The sequence below is a fragment of the Geotrypetes seraphini genome, chromosome 8 (genome assembly GCF_902459505.1).
Source record: "Geotrypetes seraphini chromosome 8, aGeoSer1.1, whole genome shotgun sequence".
Classification (NCBI taxonomy): domain Eukaryota; kingdom Metazoa; phylum Chordata; class Amphibia; order Gymnophiona; family Dermophiidae; genus Geotrypetes; species Geotrypetes seraphini.
This window is the reverse complement of record NC_047091.1, coordinates 138,053,867-138,077,868: the sequence shown is the minus strand read 5'-3', so window position 1 is coordinate 138,077,868 and position 24,002 is coordinate 138,053,867. Positions and strand designations below refer to the sequence as shown.

General features: G+C 42.5%; 1 protein-coding gene across 3 annotated transcripts in view; it reads right to left on the bottom strand.

Annotated features, from left to right (window-relative positions):
• TANGO2 (transport and golgi organization 2 homolog) overlaps positions 1-22,978 on the bottom strand; it is a 192,439-nt gene extending 169,461 nt beyond the window's left edge. Inside the window, exon 1 of one of the 3 annotated variants that reach the window (XM_033954989.1) lies at positions 22,690-22,978. The gene's annotated coding sequence lies outside the window, so the exon portion shown is untranslated. Of the gene's footprint in view, positions 1-22,029; positions 22,272-22,689 lie in introns of those variants that run through there. The other 2 variants (XM_033954988.1, XM_033954991.1) reach the window with 2 other exon arrangements.
• Positions 22,979-24,002: the final 1,024 nt, after the last annotated feature.

The following is a 24,002-nucleotide window of genomic DNA, read 5'->3' as shown; positions in this document are numbered from 1 at the left end:
TTCCGAAGTAGGCATTCATGGGGTCAAAGGCTTTTTGGAAATCTAAATATACGATGTCTAAGGGGGTCCCCTTTGTCCATCCGTTTGTTAATTCCTTCCAAGAAGTGCAGTAAGTTCGTTAGGCACGATCTTCCCTTGCAGAATCCATGTTAGCTTGTGATTAGAAGTTTATTTCTTTCAAAATACTCATCGATGCTGTCTTTTATCAGCGCTTCCGCCATTTTCCCCGGAACCGAGGTCAGACTCACCGATCTGTAGTTCCCCGGGTCACCTCTCGATCCCTTCTTTAAGATGGGCGTAACATTGGCTATCTTCCAATCTTCCGGGATCACGCCTGTGCCATCATGTTTCTATGTTTCTATCTCTCTTCACTTATCTCCCCCTATGCTCCCCCTCATGAATTCCATCCATTTGGTAAGTCCCTCTTATCTGTACCCTTCTCCTCCACTGCCAACTCCAGACTCCATCCCTTCTTTATTGCTGCGTCGTATGCCTGGATCAGGCAGCCTGAATCAATAGGTCATGCTCCGTTCAACTCTTAACTCCCACTCATTACTGTCAGATACCTATACCCATTGTATCATTTCCTCTACCAGAATCTCCCTAACCCTGAGATGTCCTGTCTGTCAAATTAGGTTGTAAGCTCTTCTGAGCAGAGACCGTCTATTGTATGTTAAGAGTACAGCACTGCATACGCCTTTCCCCGCTATAGAAATGATAAATAGTAGTAGTTAGTAGTACATCTGTCCTCCTTCTTCTGGATATCCAAAAAACAAATGGAAACACACTGTTCTAAATATACAGCCAGAGTCAATTCTGATAGCAAAACCATACAAAAAGTCTGTTTTTCTATATGCTTGTTTGCTTTTCCATCCCTAAAGGGCTGCACCTACAAGAGATACCTCGATAGAACACTATCATTCCAAGAAGGCAAATGGAACAAATGTTTAACCAACTTCATCTCAAATGCTTTCGCACCAAACGTTTAGGAAGTCAATAAAAACTTAATTTCTTTGACAAATTTCTCTGACCCCACTTCAACCTGATGTACCTCAACCTGATGTACTTCCAAAACACTTCCTGATAAATCTGACTAAACCTTAGCATGCCAATGTAATTTCGAAAGTTCTCTGTAATGTCGCTGTCTGCATACAGTCTCTTCCCTTGTAAACCGCTTAGAACTGTTTGTGGTATGGCGGTATATAAAAATAAAGTTATTATTATTAATGCTCTCTTGGAACTGTGCTCAGAAGTATAATCAGACCAAACACCAGGTCATACCCGAAATCGTATGTCTGTATAACTTCTCCCAATCACAGCACATGTCCAAGGGGTCCTTTTACTGAGGCGCGCTAAATGCTAAGGCACGCCTTACTAAAATGACCCTCAAGATTGCCCTGATCGAAGAGATCCAAGATGGCGATTCGTACCGGTGTCTGGTGAGACGCTGAGGGTATATCCGCTTTTTATTACAGCAGCGACTAGATTTTCGTCGGTCGCGATGCCGAAGAGACAGGGGAAGAGCGCCGCTGCTACCTCGCGGCGTCTTGAACATCCCCCTCTTGCTTCGATTGAGCATTTTCTTCAGCGTATCCAGAGGGAGTCAGTGGTGTCGGGGAATCGCCCGCTGGACTCTGCGGCGTGGAGTGACGCCGGACCGGAAGTCCTGGGGCTGGATACCACGCTGAGCTCCGACCAAAGGAATCCACCTCCCCCACCGCTGAGTGCGAGTTCCCCATGGGAAAGGAGTGGGCTAGAAGCTGTAGCACTCTCTGACCCTGAGGCTGTAACACCGGGGAGCCAGCAAGGTGAAGTCTCTATGGCTTTGTTAAGCCCAGAGATACCTCCAGCGGATAGAGTGGAAGGAGGAGAAAATCCAGACCAACAGACAGAAGGCAGTCAAGGTGAGCCTTCTCAAACTTTACATGAGACTTTCTTTAAATATGAAAAACCAGCTGAAGTGACTCTTGATTCAATTTGGGACTTAGTTTCCAAACTGGGAGACTCACTAACTAAACAAATTAAGGAAGGTGAAAAGAATACAAAAATTCTAAAACAGACAATAGAGGAAAATAAACAGGAAATTTCTAATGTTAAAGAAAAAGTGGGAGAAATTGAAAACGAAGTGAAAACGATCAAACAAGTTCAATCCACAATAATAAAAGATAATCAAATCATTAGAAGAAAATTGGAAACTATGGAAAATAACTATCGGACTAGTAACCTACGACTGTTGAATTTTCCTAAAATCCTATCTATAAACCCGAGAGAGATGATAAAAAGGTACTTTATGGAGATACTTAATATTCTTGAGGAATCATTGCCTCCTCTCACTCGAGTATATTATTTGCCTATTAAAGAAGGGGATCAACACTCGGAGGATAAGAAACAGAAAATACAAGACCTTCAACAAGATTTGACAGCAATCCTGGAAACATCAGATAAAGATTTGGTTAAACCAGCAACTCTCTTACTATCGGTGGTGTTGTTGCCGGATAAGGATTGGATTTTGAAAATGTTCTTTAGAAACAAGAATAAAGAATTTTTGGGTTTGAAAATTCAAATGTTTCCAGATGTTAGTAGAGAAACTCAGAATCGTAGGCGGCAGTTTCTTTTGATGAAAGCAGGAGTTACACAGCTGGGTGGTATTTTCTTTTTACGTTTCCCATGTAAATGTATAATAAGGTATCGAGATAATAAGTATGTGTTTTTTGAACCATCTCAACTTACAGCCTTTCTGACACTGAAACGTCTGGAAAAAGAAGGAACAACAACTACTACAGTAACAACAACGTAATAGTAAAACTAATTGGATTTGATATTAGAATAATTCCTCAAGCCAGGCACGCGATACTGTTTCCTTTGTATAGAATTATAAACTGATTTCCTAAAGTTCACTCATAAATAATCTTGGATCATACTATAGAGGACTTGAGATTGTCCGACTAGAACTTTTTCCTTCTACATCATGTAAATGATTTTCTTATAATTTTGTGTTTGATCTAACAATCTTTCTGTACAAAATGTTTTGATTTTGTTAAGAATTTTAAAACGATAAATAAAGAATTAAAAAAAAAAAAAAAGATTGCCCTGATCAACTTATATAGATATATTCAGTGTTGTATTCACTTATCTGTTCCACCATTAAAATTTATACACCATTACATTTATTAAAGATGCATAGGCTTTGATGTACTATATACTTGAAACAGATATCTTGAACCAGGTATATCATATTTAGGTTAAAAACAAAACCCACCTTTAAGGCTACTTTTAATTTCTAGCTCCTAATTTGCCCACTCACAGTCTTGTTAATAAATGAAATTTCTAATATTATATCATTTTTATTTCTCTTGATTAGTGTAGATAGGTTGTAAGCTCTATCAAATAGGGATTATGAATAACTGTAAAGTATCATTTACACCAAGTCATGCTACAGAAGTCAACAGTAATAACAGTAGGTGCATATGTTCCCTTTAATAAAAGAGCAAAGTATGTACCTTGGTGCCCCAGTTATAAAAATACAGCCTTCAGAGTCTGTTCTTAAAAGCAAATACTCTTACCCAATCAAGTCTTCCTCATAAAGTAAAATATTCCAGTATCAGTTAACTTTTTGTTGCTCAGTGCAGTTTACTAGTCTGGAACTTTTACTGTAGACTAGGGGTGTCCAACCTTTTGGCTTCCCTGGGCCGCATTGGCCCAAAAAAATGTTTTTAGGGCCGCACAAACATGCAAATGCTGCAGCAAGACAGGGAGGGAGCCAGCAAGACGGTAAACACCCAGGGGCAGCAGAGGAAAACACTGCATCGCCCTAGACTGGGGCCACACAAAATATTCACTGGGCCGCAGGTTGGACACTCCTGCTATAGACCTATTTCTGGAAGTCCTTTTCTATTGTCATAATTAAACAATGGACTACAATTTTATAAAGCGTGCATGACAGCAGATGTTTTGCGCAGCTTCTCATTGCTCTTAATGTGCGTCTGGCAAGCTAAGTCCCTACCACTGATCTCCACAAAGCCTTGCAACGTCAGCACCAGGCCAGTTTATTACCGCTATAGTGAATTCAATAGATCACACAACCAGATTAAAACTGGAAAGTGCAGGCTGGTTAAGTCGTTACTTTTAATGAATACCTAAATATACTGTACATAAGCTTATCAATTAAAAAAACACTGGGGAGTTGAATATTATGAACAATCTTATTATACAAATTTCACATATATTTCAATTACATGCTGGTAAATAGTCTAGTACACACCAGGAGTTATTCATAGCCAAATGTCTTTCTTTAAGTGCAGTGTTTACTGTATAAATAGAATTATTTTGTTATATAGCTAAATGTTACCCATGCTTTTTGTAATTATGAACACAATAGTTAATTAGTATTCTAAAATCAACAATGCATTTTATTTCTCAAGAGTAGAAGGCCTAATATTACGATAGTGAAGTTTAAGAATCACTAAACACCATTAAAAATAAAAATAAAAGGCAGCTCAACTTAAAGGCTCGTTTTACAAAGCCACAGTTGTGATTTCAAGTGCAGCAAATGCAATGAAGCCCCTAGGAATTGAATGGGCTTTGTCATATTTGCTGCGTGGGAATCACCACCGAAGCTTTGGAAAAGGGGCCCTAAATTAACTGGGAACCAATACAAAATAACCTGTAGACCATCAATCTCTCCTCTCTTCATGGAGTCCTGACCACTGCTTGGCTACTACACCTAAAGCTAGTTTAAAGACATGAAAAAAAAGCAAGCAGAGTGTGAGCCTGCCAAATAGTAACAGCCTCAGTTAAAAAGCATGAGACACTATAGAAAAGGTGCTTCACAAAGCTACAACTAAAAACTATTTAAATTAATTAAAACCAAGTTGCCCTTACCACTTTGCCCACAAAGATTTAAAAGCTATCTGTAATGCTCTGGGGCTGGCCACAGCTTATTTTAGCCTTTCTATGTCCTTTTCTTGAAACATTGTAATTCTACCTTTCCATCCACCCTCTCAAGTCTGTCCATCGTCTATATTTATTGTCTGAATGTAACGATATGTCTATTTTTTTACTGTTAATCGCTTAGAAATTTCATACAATCATTTTATCAAATTTTTAATAAAACTTGAAAACTTGTTATACTTTTCAAGGGCAGTGGAACATCTTTTTGGTTGGTCGGGCCAAACAAACAAATCTCTGGCCCTGCCCCTGTGCTCTCTATTTGCTGCTGATGTGTTGGCAAAATACTTGGCGGGGCTATGATCCATCCCATTCATTTGCCCATAACACACACTAAGCTTAGCTGTGTTAGATAGAACCAGCTTTTCAAAACTCACTTTTCCTGCCAGTGCTCTTGATTGACAGTACTGCCCCTATCAGGATCGTCCAAAAGATGTAAAAAAAAAAAAAAAAAAAAAATGCTCAAAAGCTTATACTGGCCTTCTGTATAGCATTATGCAATTTTTTAAAACTGTTTAAGACTGATAATATTTGGCCCTTCCTCTTTTGCTCTGCACCTAAATATTTCACATGCAACAGCTTTCAGTTAATTAAGCCCTAAAGTCCCTCCCATCTCACTTCAGGAAAACAACCTTCTTTGCAGTCAAAATTCACCTCTTTTTTGAGGCCTTCGGCCCTTGTTCTTCTTAACACTTTCCCTATTCTGTGTTCCCTTTCTTTTGTCCTCTCCTTTCTATCTTATGGTTGTAAATCACATAGATATCATTACTGCCCTCCTTTCTGTAAATCAATCTTTGTAAATAAATAATTTTTTTTAAAAATTATTTTATGGTTTACAGTGCTCACTGAGGCTAGTACTATTAAGCCCTAGTAAAATATTTAGGGGTTCTTTCACTAAGCTGCTGTAAAAGTGGCTTTAGCACATCCTTAAGCGGTTTAATCTAATCTAATCTTTGGTTTATATACCAGGTCATCTCCCAGTGGAGCTTGACTCGGTTCACATATAATTAAGACTAGAGTACACAGCAGAAAACATAAGAGAAGGAAGAATTAATTAAAAACTAAAGTACTTAAGAAAAGCATAAGAAAAATAACTATAAAATTATAATTTTGTTGAGGCTATAGTTAAACCATTTAAAAATTGCAAGAACAACAAAGTTTTCAGGAATTTATGAAATAATTGCAGCTGGCCTAAAAGCCTAATAGAGTCAGGAAGTTCATTCCAGATCTCTACAAACTTGAAATCAAAAGATCGACTGAGCTTCCCGGTCTTTCATACATGCTAAGGCCAGTTTTACCACAGCTGGCATATGGACAATTTTCCATTTTCCCAATTAATGGCCATGCACTAAAGTTATACCAAAAGAAAAGTGAAGCATAAGTTCCCAAAATGCAATAATTGGTTCAAAATCACAAGGAAAAGGACTTCAAACACCCAGATACCACCAACAACCTGAACTGACTCTACAAAAAATATAGTCATACCTCATGCGACCTGAATAACTGCCCATCGTATCTGCTCACAAATGCCTCCCCTAAATTCAAAACCAGCCTCATGCAATGGATACAAACCACACTCAAGGAAGGTCAATTCCCACAAGAATTAGGCAAGATCAAAAAGGTCCTATAGACACTCCCACCAACTATAGACCCATCGCCTCGTTCCCATTGTACGTAAAACTGATAGAAGGACTTGTGGCACAATACCTCACCAACTACCTAGATGACCATAACCTACTTCATTCCTCTCAATCAGGATTCAGAACAAACCACAGCACGGAGACACTGCTAGCAACACTGCTGGACATAGCCCGACAGTACCTCAGTAAAGGACGCAGGATCCTAATTATCCAACTAGACCTTCCGCCGCTTTCGATCTAGTTGATCACACCATACTACTCCAGATAAAAGACGCTATAGGGATCTCTGGCGAGGTTTACAATTGGTTCCAAGGATTCCTCAAAACAAGAACTTATAGAGTTAAGCTAAAAGATACTAAATCAGACCCATGGTCAAACCCCTGCGGAGTGCTACAGGGATCTCCACTATCACCCATTCTATTCAATCTCTTCATATCCTCCCTCGGTACCACCTTAGACAATCTAAACGTAACATCTTTCAGCTACGCAGATGACATAACCATTCTCCTCCCCTACGATACCCAAGACCTCACCTGGAAATAATATTGGAGGAAGTAGAAAAATGGATGACTAACCACAAACTGAAGCTGAACTTGGACAAAACCAAATTCCTAATGCTAGAAATGGACAAAAATCCATCCATAACAGACCTGGAAATTAAAGCAACCAAATACCCAATACAGACCTCACTCAAAATCCTGGGAGTGCTGATAGACAGATGCTGCACAATGCAGACTCAAATCAACAAAACTACCCAAAAAGCATTTTTCACAATGCGCAACCTAAGAAAAATAAGAAAATTCTTTGACAAAGAACAATATAGGATCATAGTTCAATCCCTTGTACTAGGACTTGTAGACTACTGAAATATCCTCTGAAGGGACATACATATATAAGTTTTCTAACTCTATTTGTGCTAGGGAAACACAAACACAGACCTAGTTTGTTTTGATTCTGCTAATATGTTCTGAGACAAGGTCATTTTATCTTGTTATGAAGTTAGCTGCTTGGGATAATGGAGGTTCGACCCCCCCCCCTCCCCACAACTATGTTCTGGTTGAGAGAGATAAGGGAAGCTTTAGATAAGACACTGTTGCTAAGATGTTAGATGTTAGACAATGAATCACATATGCTGCTCACCCACCCCCCTTTCTAAACTAAACTAAACCTTAAGTTTGTATACCGCATTATCTCCACAGTAGTAGAGCTCGACATGGTTTACAGGAATAGATATAGAAGGAACTCCAATGAAAGAGAAGTACATAGTAAAGAGAAAGTTAAGAGGGACATAGTATATTGAATAGGGAGAGGACAATTATATTTTAGAGTAAAGCCAAGTTTTCAAATGTTTCCGGAAGAGTTGGAGGGAGCCTAGACTCCGAAGCGGGGCAGTAAAGCTGTTCCACATTTCAGTGAGCCTGAAGACGATGGATGTCCCTAATTTTCCTGAAAGGGATATGCCTTTTAGAGAGGGGAAGGATAGTTTGAATTTTTGAATGGGTCTGGTGGTGTTGGGATTCGAGGAGTTCCAGGATAGTGGAAAAAGGGGAGAAGGATGCCATGTAGAGATTTGAAGGTTAGACAGGCGCATTTGTAGTGGACCCTAAGGATTACAGGGAGCCAGTGAAGCTTAGACATAAGCGGGGAGACGTGGTCAAATTTGCTTTTTGCGAAGATTAGTTTAGCCGTGGTGTTCTGAATCCGTTGAAGTCTATGAAGGCTTTTCTTTGTAAGGCTTAAGTAGATGGAATTACAGTAATCCAGTCTGGAAAGAATGATGGATTGTACGAGGACAGCGAAGTGTTGTTGATGGAAGCAGGATTTCACTTTCTTTAACATGTGAAGATTGAAGCAGCATTTTTTTACTAGGGAGTTAGGGTGATCGTTGAAGGACAGTGTAGAGTCAATGATGATGCCCAGAACTTTGCTTGAGTGCTCAAGTTGCAATGTGGTGCCAGAGGATAGTGGGATGAGGGTGGGTAGCTGATCTAATTTTGGGCCGAGCCAAAGTAGTTTTGTTTTCGTCTCATTTAGTTTCATTTGTACGGTGAGGGCCCAGGAATGGAGGTTCGAAATGCATGAAGGGATGTTTTCAGAGAGATTGGTGAGATTAGAGTCGGTCTCGAGGAGGACAAGGATGTCATCAGCGTAAGAGTAAAGTGTTTCCAAGGGGGATAGTTGGAGGAGTTTCAGGGAGGACATATAAATGTTGAAAAGAATCGGGGATAGAGGTGAACCCTGAGGAACTCCACAAATCGGTTTCAAAGGGAGGGACGAGGAGTCATTCAAGTTAACGGAGTAGGAGCGTGAACATAAGAATTTTGAGAACCAACCTAAGACTGTTGAGTTTATGCCAATTTCAGAGAGTTGGAGAATTAGTATGTCATGGTGGACAATGTCGAAAGCTGCAGAAAGGTCGAATTGAAGAAGAACAGCAAACTTATTACGAGAGTGAAGTTGTTGGACCTTTGAGATTAATGAGGCCAGTAGAGATTCGGTGCTGAAGTTGAGTCTGAAGCCATGTTGGCAGGGTAGTAGAATGGAGAATCTCTCAAGGTAGGATGAGAGTTGGGTAGATATGATGGATTCCAACATCTTGGTCAGGAGAGGGATGTTCGCTATTGGGCGATAGCTGGATGGTGTGGAGGGTCTAGATCAGCTTTTTTTCAGTAGAGGGGATAAGGCGATGTGTCCCATTTCAGCAGAAAATAGGCCTGAAAGAAGGGCAGAATTTATAAGTTTAGTGAGAGATGAGATGGCTTGTGTGGGAATTTTCTTGTATAGGTAGGAGGGGAAAGGGTCCAAGGTGCAGTTGCAGGATTTCAACTTGAGGCAGAGTTTAGCAACCTGGGAATCAGATATGAATTTGAAGGCGGTCCAGGATCTGTCTACTGGGATGTGGTTGGCGACGGTTAGTGTAGGGTTGGAATTGGTGTGCACCAGGGAGTTGTAGGAGGGTGTTGGCAGGAACGAGCGTCGTAAGGTAGTGACTTTCTCGTTGAAAAATTTTGCTAAATCGTTGGCAGATGGAGGGGAGTATGATGGAGTCATTTTTGGAGGATATGGAGCGCCAGATGTTAAACAATGTATTACTTTGGTTGTTAGATCTGGAGATTTTGTTACCGTAGTAGATCTTCCTTGCTTTTTTTAGTTCAGAATTGTAGGACTTGATATTAACCCTCCAGGACTGTCTATCTGTGGGGGATTTAGATTTTTTTCCATTTGCGTTCCAGTATTCGACATTTCTGCTTCAGTTCTCTGTGATATGGAAGGTACCAAGGGGCCTTACGGGAGTAGGAGATAGTTTTAGTGGATAGTGGTGCGAGGGAGTGGTAGGTAGTCTAAGAGAGGGTGATCCAGTTGTGCCAATTGGATTCAGGATTTGGAGGGCTAGGAATGATGGAAATTAGGTTGAGGAATTTGGTCCAGAACAATTCGCTTGCAATTTTTTTTCAGAAGGTAATGGAGTTTGAGGGACGAGGTGGGGATCCGAGGTGAGACATGAAAATGGGGAGGCAGAAAGCCCCAAGGAAGTGGTTGGACCAAGGGATTAGTTCCCAGCGAGTGTCATCGACCGAAGTTTTGTAGTCGGTGAGATCGAGGAAACTAATGATGTCTAGCGTATGCCCCTTTTCATGGGTTGGAGAGAGTGCTGGGGGGGGAAGCCTAAAGAAATGAGGAAGTTAGTGAAATCAGTTGCATCTTTGTTGGTGGTATCGTTTAGGTGGACATTACTATCCCCAATGATTAGTAATCTTTGAAATTTGAGGAAGGCATTTGTGATGGTCTCGAGGAGGGGTTCAGAGGATTTGTTCCAGGGGGATGGTGGATGATATAATAGCAGGATGCCCAGTGGGTGAGGATGGAGTTCATCATTGACAGAGACTAGCATATATTCTAGAAAGGCATGGCTACCTTTTTCGAGAAGCTGGACATCGAAGAAAGATTTGTGGAGGAGTGCCAAGCCACCTCCTTTTCGGTTAATTCTGGGGGAGAAAAGGCCTTGGTAACCGTGGGAACAAAGCTTGTTTTGTGTGAATATGTCGTCTTTTACAATCCATGATTCTGTGATGAATAGAAATCCGGGGTCACGATCTTCAAGTAGGTCCTTCAAAATTTGGGTTTTGTTGCATGCAGATCTGGCATTGCAGTAAAGTGTCGGGACTGGGGTGAGAGAGTCAGAGGCATGGTTTGGAAGGCTGGCAGGGGGAATAGGCTTTAAGGAGGCATGATTGATTCTTCGTTGGTTTTTTTTGAAAGGGTTATTTCTGGTGCGCAATAGCGTGGGGATTTTGCTGCCGGGGCAAATAGAACTGACGTTTATGGGGTCGGGTAAATCGGGAGAGGGAAGTTTCAGGCAGAGAGTGATATTGGAGGATGAGCAGAGGAGGAGAAGAAAAATCCACGGGTATGGATTCATGGTGGGGTTGGGGAAGCCTGTCGGAGGGTGGGAGTCAGGGATAGAGGGAGTCTAGGCAATTGGGCAGAACTAGAGCAATTAAAAAGAATCTGGTGAACCTTAGCAACTGGGCAGTGCTTAAACAAAAGGATAGGGTCAGGAAAACCTTAGCAATTGAGCAGAACTTAAACAATTAAATAGAGTCTGATGAACTAGAAACTGGGCAGAACTAGAACAATTAAGTAGAAACTGGTGAACCTTAGCAATTAGGCAGAACTTAAACAATTAAATAGGCTAGGCAATTGGGCAGAAATAGAGCTGGTATTGGTTACGTTTTTGAAGTTTATGAATCCTGTCACCAGATATGGTTTGTACTCACGTCATCCGCTAATACCACTGACTCATGTAAAAAGGTATAAAACTGGATGTAAGACTAATAATAAACAGGCAATTTCTTTGGGACAAGTCTGAGTATCCTTCCTTCCTAAGGGGATTGCCTCCAGATATCTGAAAGGGTGACAGAGTGTATGCAGGGCGGTTTCGGGACCAAGAAACGGACCCTGTTCGTTTCATCCTCTATCTACCATGCCCCACAAACATGATCAAACAACTACAGACCGTTCAGAATACAGCTCTCAGACTAGTCTATTCTCTCTGAAAATTTGACCACATCACCAATGCCTACCTAGACTCACATTGGCTACCGATTCGAGATAGAATTCAATTCAAACTATACAGTCTACTCTTCAAAGTAATTTACGGTACCGCACCTGCCTATCTAAACAATCGCCTAGATCGTAACCTTCCACCCAGAACAAGGAGAACTCAGACCCCATTCTCCTACCCACTACTCAAAGGCACTCATCGCAAAAAGCTATATAACCTCCTAGCAACGCAAGCAGCAAAACTTGAACCCTCCATCTCCAAATTGTTAACCACAACATCTGACCTCAAAGCATTCCGAAAAGAAATCAAAACACTTCTATTCAAAAAGTATATTCAATCAACTTAATCTCCCCCTCCTCCTATCCCCTCTATAATTTTCCCAAGTATAACCCACTCCCTGGTACCATATCTTCAACGTCCCAAAAAAGTAACTGGAAACCCAGGTAATCAACCTGAAACCTAATATCTCCTACCGAAACCAGCTATCTACCAATGTAAGAAAGCCGGATATTTTTCTATGTAACGAAACCTGAAATATTTTCCAATGTAATGTAATCTGAATCCTCAATTTGAAACCTGTACCAGCAATTTTCCAAAGTAATGCATCCTCCTGGAAATGTCCAGCTCTCTTCCAATGTAATCCGCTTTGAACCCCAAGGTACAAGCGGAATAGAAATCACTAATGTAATGTAATGTAATCATATTTAATGGGGTATGAATATTATCATTAGTCCAAAAAATCTTGTTGTTATTGTTATATGTTTTTAAATTTTCTAATGATATGTGAAAATTCAACTTCACCATCAGCAACTGAAAATGAAAAAGTCACTTAGCTTGTATCCTACGGTGGCTCTACCGTTTCACATTTCAATGCTTCATCAGGGACAGTTATTAAATGTGCTTGTTGTCAACACCATTCCATGTTGGAATATTGCTGGTATTAGGGCAGCAGCTTCCTTTCACACCGACGCTAACTAAGTGACTTTTTCATTTTCAATTGCTGATGGTAAAGCTGAATTTTCACATTTCATTAAAAAATTAAAAATTGTTTAAAAATAACAACAAGGTTTTTTGGACTAATGATATATTCATACCCCATTAAATATACTAACCTGTTGGTGGTATCTGGGTGTTTTAAGTCCTTTTCCTTGTGGTTTTGAAACAATTATTGCATTTTGGGAAACTTATACTTCACTTTCCTCTTGGTATAAATTTGCTTTGGATATTTACGTAAGCAATTTTTCTCCCTTTGCTATATTCAGTTCCATGCACTAAATTTGCCATTAGTGCACGGCTATTAATAAAAAAATTGGTGTCTGAGCCCTTACTGCCAACGATTTAATAGGCAGTAAAGGCGTTTGCACTAATCAGATGCTAGTGTTCATTAACTGGTTAATACAACATGCTAGCTAACGCTGCTCTACCCACTCCCTGCCCATACCATACCTCCTCAAGAGAAAAATACAATAATGCCCTGTTTTAACGCACAGTAAAACAAAACACTAATAGCCTGAAGGGTAAGGAGGAATATCTTTCCAAAGTGTCTCTCTTTACCCCAACAGAGCACCTCATTGATGACGTTAAAGGGCTGTGCCCAACAGGAGGAAGCCCCACCCACCAACTCCTTGCCTGATCTTCAGCCCTTTAAAAGGCCAGCAGCCATTTGAACCCAGCCAAAGGGCCCTTTGTGCAAATCTTGAACAGATCTTAAGGTTAAGACTGTTCAACTGAAACAGTTTGTTTGCGAAGACTCTTTCATAGCTGACAGGACACCATGCCACCGCTAGAAATGTCCAACTACCCTATTCTTGTAGGGACTGGAGCAGGTAAATACGGAAGTCTAAATCTTTGCTAACAAGAAGCCAAACAGAGCTAGTCTCCTTGAGTATATTAGATCTAACCAACAAGCCAGAGAGTTACAACGTGCCCTAGTGAATGCTAGATCAATCTATATATATATAAAATCGGAGGTATGTGTGTGTGTATGTGCCGCGATCACGCAAAAACGGCTTGACCGATTTGAACGAAACTTGGTATGCAGATCCCTCACTACCTGGGATGATATGTTCTGGGGGTCTCGCGGTCCACCTGCACACGTGGGCGGAGCTACAAACATAAAATCAGATTTCACCCATTCATGTCAATGGAAAAAATGTAAAAAGCTGCCATTCTCACAGCAGAGGAGAGGCAGCGTGGGAGCCCTGCTCCGCCCCTCCCCCCGACCAGCAAAAGACCCGAAATCATCCCCTGCAGCAGCAGACTTTCACTTCTTCTTCCCAGCAGAGGAGAGGAAGCTCGTTTTCAGAGCCCAGCAGAGGAGAGGCAGCGTGGGAGCCCTGCTCCGCCCCTCCCCCCGACCAGCAAAAGACCCGAAATCATCCCCTGCAGCAGCAGACTTTCACTTCTTTTCCAGAGCCCAGCAGAGGAGAGGAAGCTCGTTTTCAGAGCCCAGCAGAGGAGAGGCAGCGTGGGAGCCCTGCTCCGCCCCTCCCCCCGACCAGCAAGGGACCCGATTTCACCCCGCAGCGAGAACTCTTAATTTCAGAACCCAGCAGAGGAGAGGCAGCGTGGGAGTCCTGCTCCGCCCCTCCCCCGACCAGCGATTCAACCCCTGCAGCAGCAAACTTTGTTTTCAGAGCCCAGCAGAGGAGAGGCAGCGTGGGAGCCCTGCTCCGCCCCTCCCCCCGACCAGCAAAAGACCCGAAATCATCCCCTGCAGCAGCAGACTTTCACTTCTTCTTCCAGAGCCCAGCAGAGGAGAGGAAGCTCGTTTTCAGAGCCCAGCAGAGGAGAGGCAGCGTGGGAGCCCTGCTCCGCCCCTCCCCCGACCAGCGATTCAACCCCAGCAGCAGCAAACTTTGTTTTCAGAGCCCAGCAGAGGAGAGGCAGCGTGGGAGCCCTGCTCCGCCCCTCCCCCGACCAGCGATTCAACCCCTGCAGCAGCAAACTTTGTTTTCAGAGCCCAGCAGAGGAGAGGCAGCGTGGGAGCCCTGCTCCGCCCCTCCCCCCGACCAGCAAGGGACCCGATTTCACCCCGCAGCGAGAACTCTTAATTTCAGAACCCAGCAGAGGAGAGGCAGCGTGGGAGCCCTGCTCCGCCCCTCCCCCGACCAGCGATTCAACCCCTGCAGCAGCAAACTTTGTTTTCAGAGCCCAGCAGAGGAGAGGCAGCGTGGGAGCCCTGCTCCGCCCCTCCCCCCGACCAGCAAGGGACCCGATTTCACCCCCGCAGCGAGAACTCTTAATTTCAGAGCCCAGCAGAGGAGAGGAAGCGTAGGAGCCCTGCTCCGCACCTCTCCCCGACCAGTGAGGGACCCAATTCCACCCCCTGCAGCGCGGTCATTAGTTTTAGAGTCCAGCCCACACCGCCCCTCTCCCCAATCTGCGAGGGACCAGACTCACCAAACGCCACCACAAGTTGAGTCTAAACACATAGGCGATTACCTTCACCAGAGAGGAGAGCGATCAGAAGCTCTCACCTTCTTCAAAAAAAAATCCCTCTCATAAACTCTAACACCATTGCCTCAACTCTAACCAAAGAGTTACAAGATCCGAAGAATCATCCACCACACAAACAAAATGGAAAATCACGCATACAAAATCACACTAGCCCTCCTAATACTCTCTCTACTTACTTCAAACTGGCAAACCACAGGATATCACATATCACCCATCCCAATTCTGACATCAACCTTCAGACAACCACATCCACCCAGAAAAATCCACACCACCAGAACCCTAACATCCTGCCCACTGATCAGCCTAGACCACATTCCCACGGTCTGGGGAAAACGACCTCCACCAAAACATAATACTACCTCGCAAAGACAACAAGCACCAGCAAATAACTTCCTCTACCTCAATCGCAACCTTAACTCCAACACAAAATACACCTCGCTAACCTGTGCCTACATGAATATAAGGTCAATAAACCCAAAAGCAAATCTAATCAAAGACTGGATAATCAAAGAACAACTAAACTGTCTCTTCCTAGCTGAAACCTGGTTAACATCCAACACGGACCCATGCATAACCGAATTCTGCCCCACAGGTTACAAAGTAGAAATGGTATGTCGAGAAAACAAACGAGGGGGTGGCTTAGCGATTCTAGTAAAAAACAATCTCAACCTAAAAGTGCTACACAAACAATCAACCCCTCACTTAGACCTTCTGGCATGCCAACTATCCGACAACACACTCACAGGCACCTTGAACTGTCTACTATGCTACATCACTCCAGGAAAATGGAACACCTCAAAACACGATCTTGAAGAATTCTTATTCCAGAACTCTCTATCCTCCTCATACAACTTGCTCCTAGGAGACATTAATCTCCACCTCGAAGACCACACATCCAAACAAGCAAACGAAATACTCTCATACCTCGATGCCCTATCCTTCCAGGTCCTCAATCCGGAACCCACGCACAATAAAGGCCACCAACTTGACATAGCAGCATTCACACCTCACAACCTACACTCCCCAAATATTCACATCACCAACGGTACATGGCATCCCTCTCTATGGTCAGACCACCATAAATACACCTTCACTATCAACTGGCCTCAAAATAACACAAAATCTATGCCCCCAAAAACAACCTTCAAATCTAGACAGAAAATTGAACCAGCCACATTCTGGGACAAAGTGGACCCAGCACTTGACCCCATAGACCCTTCAGACTTCGCAAAACACTGGCGCTCACTAAGCGAAACAACCTTGAATGAGCTAGCCCCAGAAAAAACCAAACACAGAACCTGCAGACCATCAGACAAGTGGTTCGACTCAGAACTCCACCTACTAAAAAGGCATTGCAGACAACTTGAAAGATCTTGGAGAAAAAAGAGAAATGACCAAACCAAATCCGCTTGGAGAACCCAAATCAAACTATATAACAACAAACTTAAGGAAAAGCGCAAAACTTACTACACTAAACTAATTGGCACAAACAACCCTGACACAAAAACACTCTTCAACTTAGTAAAAAAACTTACAGACACAAACCCATACCTTGCCAATCAAGGCAACAAAACCCCAACAGCTTCCCAACTAGCTGACCATTTCAAACTCAAGATCATCAAAATCAGAACTACCTTCAATAACTCAACTACCATACTCAACGAGTTAATAACTACCCCCACAACAGAAGAAGCCATAACAGCAGATAGAACATGGACCACCTTCCCAACTCTACAATGGCCTGAACTGAACCGACTATATAAAAAATACAGCCACACCTCATGCGAATTGAACAACTGCCCATCGTATCTACTCACAAATGCCTCCCCTAAATTCAAAACCAGCCTCATGCAGTGGATACAAAGCACTCTCATAGAAGGCCAATTCCCACAAGATCTAGGAGAGATCATAATCACACCCATATTGAAAGACCAAAAAGGCCCTGTAGACACACCTACCAACTACAGACCGATCGCTTCAATCCCACTCTATGTCAAGCTGATTGAAGGACTCGTGGCTCAATACCTCTCTAACTACCTAGCAGACCACAATATACTTCACTCATCCCAATCAGGATTTAGATCTTACCACAGCACGGAAACTCTACTAGCAACACTACTGGACATAGCCCGACAACACCTCAGTAAAGGTCACAGGATCCTAATTATCCAACTAGATCTTTCCGCAGCCTTTGATCTAGTTGATCATACCATACTACTCCAGATACTTGACGCAATAGGGATCTCAGGGGTGGTGTACAACTGGTTCCAAGGATACCTTAAAACAAGAACTTACAGAGTTAAGATAAACGACACGAAATCCAACACATGGTCTAATCCATGTGGAGTCCCTCAGGGCTCTCCACTTTCGCCCATTCTATTCAACCTCTACATCTCTTCCCTTGGTACCACTCTAGACAACCTAAACGTAACATCCTTCAGTTACGCAGACGACATAACTATCCTCCTCCCCTTCGAAACCCAAGACAACTCCGCTACTGGACACTTGGAAACAATACTGGACGAAGTAGAAAAATGGATGACAAACCACAAATTAAAACTAAACTCGGATAAAACCAAATTCTTAATGCTTGAAATGGACAAAATCCCATCCATATCAGACCTGGAAATCAAAACTACCAAATACCCAATCCAGACCTCCCTCAAAATCCTGGGAGTGCTGATAGATAGATGCTGCACTATGCAGACTCAAATCAACAAAACTACCCAAAAAGCATTCTTCACAATGCGCAACTTACGAAAAATAAGGAAATTCTTCGACAAAGAACACTACAGGATCATTGTTCAATCCCTGGTACTAGGACTTGTGGACTACTGCAATATCCTATATCTACCATGTCCTACAAAAATGATCAAAAAACTACAGACCATTCAGAACACGGCTCTCAGACTAATCTATTCCCTCGGAAAATATGACCACATAACTAACGCCTACCTAGACTCACATTGGCTACCGATCAGAGCCAGAATCCAATTCAAACTATACTGTCTAATCTTCAAAGTACTCAACGGTACAGCACCTGCCTATCTAATCGATCGCCTACACCGGAACCTTCCACCCAGAATAAGAAGAACACTGACACCATTCTCATACCCACCACTCAACGGCACTCATCGTAAAAAGCTTTACGATAACCTCATAGCAACGCATGCAGCAAAACTCGAACCCTCCATAACCAGATTATTAACCTCAACATCTGACTTCAAAGCATTCCGCAAAGAACTCAAAACGCTACTTTTCAAAAAGCATATTCATAACACCTAATCTCCTCTTCCACATACACCGACCAGGTTACCCTCTCCCTGACACCAAATCCTCAACCGACCAAAAACCGGAAAAAGATTTGATATGTAATGTAATATAACTGCTCTCATCCAATGTTACCAAGTCTATACTCATTATGTAACTATGTCTTACCCTAAATGTCATGTACCCTCCTGGAAATGTCCAGCTTCTTCTTATGTAATCCGCTTTGAACCGCAAGGTACAAGCGGAATAGAAATCACTAATGTAATGTAATGTAATGTAATTCAAAAACGGCTTGACCGATTTGAACGAAACTTGGTATGCAGATCCCTCACTACCTGGGGTGATATGTTCTGGGGGTCTCGCGGCCCACCTACACAAGTGAGCGGAGCTACAAACAGAAAATCAGATTTCACCCATTCATGTCAATGGAAAAAATGTAAAAAGCTGCCATTCTCACAGTAATTCAAAAACGGCTTGACCGATTTGAACGAAACTTGGTATGCAGATCTCTCACTACCTGGGGTGATATGTTCTGGGGGTCTCGCGGCCCACCTGCACACGTGGGCGGAGCTACAAACAGAAAATCAGATTTCACCCATTCATGTCAATGGAAAAAATGTAAAAAGCTGCCATTCTCACAGTAATTCAAAAACAGCTTGACCGATTTGAACGAAACTTGGTATGCAGATCCCTCACTACCTGGGGTGATATGTTCTGGGGGTCTCGCGGCCCACATCTCTATGTTGCTTGCTCAAGGGTGGGTTCACCCAAGAATTTATATGTTCTTGCTCCTGGAGGTGAAACTAAAAATGTTTATAATCAAGTTTTGCGTTAGTTGTATTGTATTCATTTTGTCAAATATTTCACATTATAATTTGAATATATGTGTGTGTGTGTGTATGTATGTATGTTCCAGCATAACTCTTCAATGCATGGACAGATTTCAACCAAACTTGACATACACATTACTTACTATCTGAGGACAAACACTGTGGGGGTGGGAAGGGGGGATATGTAAAAATGATTGAAAATGACAGATTTTAGTATCTACCCCATAGTGTTTTCGGGCTCACAGATGAATACTCAGCATAACTCTGAAACGCATGGAGAGATTTCAACCAAACTTGGTACACATATGACTTACTATCTGGGGAAAAATATTGTGCAGGTGGGACGGGGTAAAATACTGTGAGGGTGGGAAGGGGGTGATATGTTACAATTATCAAAAGCGACAGATATTAATATCCAACCCATAGTTTTCGGGCTCGCAGAGATGAATACCGACACTCCCGATGCCGTTTAAGTCTAAGTTCAGCCCCATAGAGAGGGACATTCCTTTGGGACATGTGGAGGGTAGGGGGTTGGGACATGGGGGTGGGGCATATGGGACATGTGGTGGGGGTAACGTGGGGGGTGGGACATATGGGACATAGTGGGGTGTGACATTTAGGGATAAATAAATATCAGGGCAACGCCGGGTAATCAGCTAGTAAGAAATAAAACTCAGGTCATCTCTGACCTGATTGTAGACCACAACGACTTACCGTAAATACTTGAATATAAACCAAGGTGACCTTTCTCCCCCACACACACAAAAGGAGGAAAAAAGGTTGACTTGAATATAAACCGAGATTAGAAATTTGGGTGATCCTGGTGAGTTAGTATACAAATTCTTTTTTCTTTATATACTTTTAATTAGTGCAAAACCACACAATATTTACAATAAAGGCAGTCTTAATGAAATAATTTGTCTTTAGTGCCTGCTTAAATTTCTTGAAGGAAGTCTCTAGACTACTGTTTCCTTATCTTTTTTATAGCTCTGACCCCATGATCACAGCCAAATAAAATTGTGTGATCTCCTAGAAGTACAGAAAAATGATGTACCTATGGAGAGCCCAACTAGGTTGTAACCCCCAAAGACAGGTTTTATGACCCCATTTGCAGTCCCAGTCCACAATTTGGGAAGTTCTGCTCTAGACAGATATCCATGGGGAGCAAATTCTGGAATCAAGTACTTTAAAGCAAGAGTAATGACTAGGATTCAGCCAATGTGAATATGGAAGGGGATGGTAAGAAGATTGCAGTAATTGGTTCAGGAAGCCTTTGATGTTTCAAGTATGCACAATCACATAGTTGTTTTGGGTTTTTTTTTAAACAGAGACTGTACGCTTGACACCTAATAAAGTGCATGATCTGGAGAACAGGAGGAGTGGCAGAAGCCGATGGTGAGGCAGCCCATAACTTCTTTGCCAGCAACGCTGTATAAAGATTTAAAACATGCTTATAGATCCCTTTCTTATCCCCCTCCTCCACAGCTCTCATCATTACTGTTCACTGCTGAAGAAACCTGCTGTCGCTGACTCCATAGGATCTGACTTCTCTGAGAGTCTTGGAGGGAGCGGGAGCCAGCAGGCCTTGAGCATGCGGACAGAATTTATGAAAACACATACATCTATATGACTTCTTGAATATAATGCACTCCCTTGGATAGACACAAATTGATCAACCAATACATAAAAAAGGAAAAACCCTAGAACTCATATTTGCCAATTATTGCCAGCGCTCCCCAAGAGTCAATGTAAAAAACTGAAAGTTCTCCCTGATCGGACCACTACTTTATCTCCTTTAGCTGGACCTGCAAAGTCCAAGTAAGTAATACTCAGGCAACCAAGGTTATAGAGAATCTTGATCAATACAAGATAACTGACCTAGAACTCATCTGCAAACTGAAAATGATCAAACCCCTAAAGAGAATATTATTTGACAAGAATTTCAGACTTGTTGACCAAAGGCACTGTCATACCTCATTTTGACTACTACAACGCTTTACTGATAGGAGCTCCCAAAAAACATCTAAAAGCACTGCAATCTGCACAAAACACTGTGGCCAGGATGGTTCATAATATCCCAAGACAAGCATCATGCCAACATTGATGTCCTTACATTAGCTGCCAATAGAGTATCACATCCAACATAAAATCATGATACTGGGTTTTCAAAACATTGACAGGTATATTATCTCCGACACTGATATCCACACTACTTATCAACCTATTCGACCACTATGGTCCTCAAAAACTAACCTCCATGACATAACGCCCATTCAAAAAATCCACCCTGAAGAATGCAGAAACTCTATATTTTACATCAAGGGGCCCCAGTGGTGGAACCAGCTCCCATGACAAATTAGACTGATAACTCACCTTACGACATTCAAATCCTCACTAAAAACACATCTTTTTAAAGATGCTTATCCCATCTCCTAATCTGTGATGGAATATCACTAAGCAAATGTAAATGGACAGGCTAAAGAGCTAGAACCTAAACCTTAAAGTTGAGCTTTGATGAATGTTTAAATACATCTTGTTTCTATCATGATTGTTTAGCTATAAATTTTACCCTGCCCTGTATTTGTTACTCTTGAACATTATGCCATATATCACATCTTAAATTATGTATGTAGAGCTTAATCTGCCTAGAAACAGACTGATAGTGAAGAACAGAAATCCTTCAAATAAATTTCTTAGAAACCCCATGTTTGTGCTGTAGCCTATTACTGCAACTAACCACATATTATGTGCTTAATGCACTTCAGTAAAAGAACTCCACAATAACAAAAATCTTCAAATATATATAGGTGTGCCTTACCCAATGGAAAGAGCCATTAACAAGGTTAGGATGTTCATGGCCACTAGAGACCTGCCCTATCTGTAGCATTGCTTCTTCCTTCAGTTTATCCCGAAATTGATTGGCTCCTGTCTATAGGTAAGAGCCAGCACCCGTACACAGGACAGACACCATACAAAGCAGCAACTGAGCACCAATTGCTTCTGGCAACCTTTTTTCTTAGGGTAATAGATCGACTTAAAAGAGCAAGTGCCACAGCTGCAGTTTGCCTGCTTAGTTTGAAGTAGCAAAGGGTAGAGACGTCATATTGGCAGTGAGGGAAGAGAAAACTCAGCTTTAGCGAACAGAGAGAACACTTCTACCCCCCCCCCCTCCCCCCATGAACTACACCTACGCTCTCCACCTTGGCGCAAAGAGCACTCATCCTCCTCGCCCACCCTTTGTAATAGCCCAGCCTATGCAGTTATTTCTGCCACTAGTACCACTCCATTGGAAACTATGGTGTAAAGGCACTCTCTCTAGTGAAGACCCTATATATAACACACGAAGCCTCTCTTTGGGTTCCTAGAACAAATAATGTACGACACATCCATTCGACTGCTCTCCCCCGTGATCTATCATCGCTTCCATTCTGCTCCACATCAAGTACAGTCCCCCCCTCAGTCTCAGACTCCATCCTACCTTCAAACTCATGCCTGAAGTCGCCTTTCACCGACTTCCTTCTCTGGCGCTCCGCCCCCTCACGCAACTTCTCTCACTCGACCGCGTTCTGCCCTGACGGAAACAGGAAATTGCGTCCGAGAGAACGTGAGGGGGTCTGTTGGAGAAAGATAGCAGTTAATATAGAGGCGTGCGGGATGGTGGAAAGAAGAAAAGTTGGGGGACTTGTCGGTGGCTAATGCAATCTCAAAGACAAGTTGGGAAATGGGTCGGGAATGTTGAGAAAGAGAGGGGGCTTCTGAACTGAGGCTTTTTGGTTTGAAAGACAGTGAGATATACCAAACGGAGATGGAGGGGGGGGGGGGTCGCGTGTGAGCCGTTGAATGCCTTCTTCTTCCGGTTTATATCTTACTGGCTGTATGAGATGTTGATACATCGGGCGTCCTCATCCTCGTGTTGGGGGAAGGGCACAGATTCGTCGTTTGAAACCCGTTCCGAGTCACAGTTTGCTATAGGCCTTGCTTATGTCCAGTAAAGGACATCAAAAGTCTGCAAAGTGACTCTTACACTCCTGCATTGCTCTTAGATTTTTTTTTTCACACGCATGCATGGGCTTGTACATGCGCTGGGGCACTGGGTAAAACGCGGATCTTAACCGCATGCCCTTAAAAAAAAATCTGCTCACTTCGGGAGTGAGCAAGATCCGTGAGGACCGCGGGAGTTAAAACGAGGATCTGCGGGACTGCGAGGTTCGCGTTTTACCCCCTCTCAGTCCTAACCACAAAGAAAAGAAAATCGGCAAGTGTAGAAGTTAAAACGCAGACCCTACGTAACTAAACGCGCATGGCCTTAAAAAGAAAGTTGTCGTGGTGTGAAGTTTAACTCCTCAGGGATCTCGCTCATTCTACGGATCCCCCCATGCAACGGCTGCTTTCTTTTTAAGGTTGTGTGGTAGACATCCGCGAGGTCCGTGGAATCCTCCTTTACAAGTCTGTCGGAGAGAAACTGAAATTACAACCCGCTGCTGCAAAAATCCTGTACTGTAGGTTCCCAGACTTACCACTTTGGAATATGTAAATGCAAGACCTTTATATGCCTGCTAGCTTTATTTTACTACTATTGCAATTGTTAAAAATGATACTTCCTTTTAACTACTTCGAATGTAATTTCCTAAAGTGTGCGAGTCGTTTTACTTTTATAAAGAATATGTGGGTGCATGTGCTTATACATGTCCACTTTTAAGAAGTTTGCCTGCAAGTGTTTCTCGGTCTGTATTTTGGTGGCGCTGTTGTATACCTGTGTGTTTATTTTATAAAAGAAGTGTGTGCCTCATT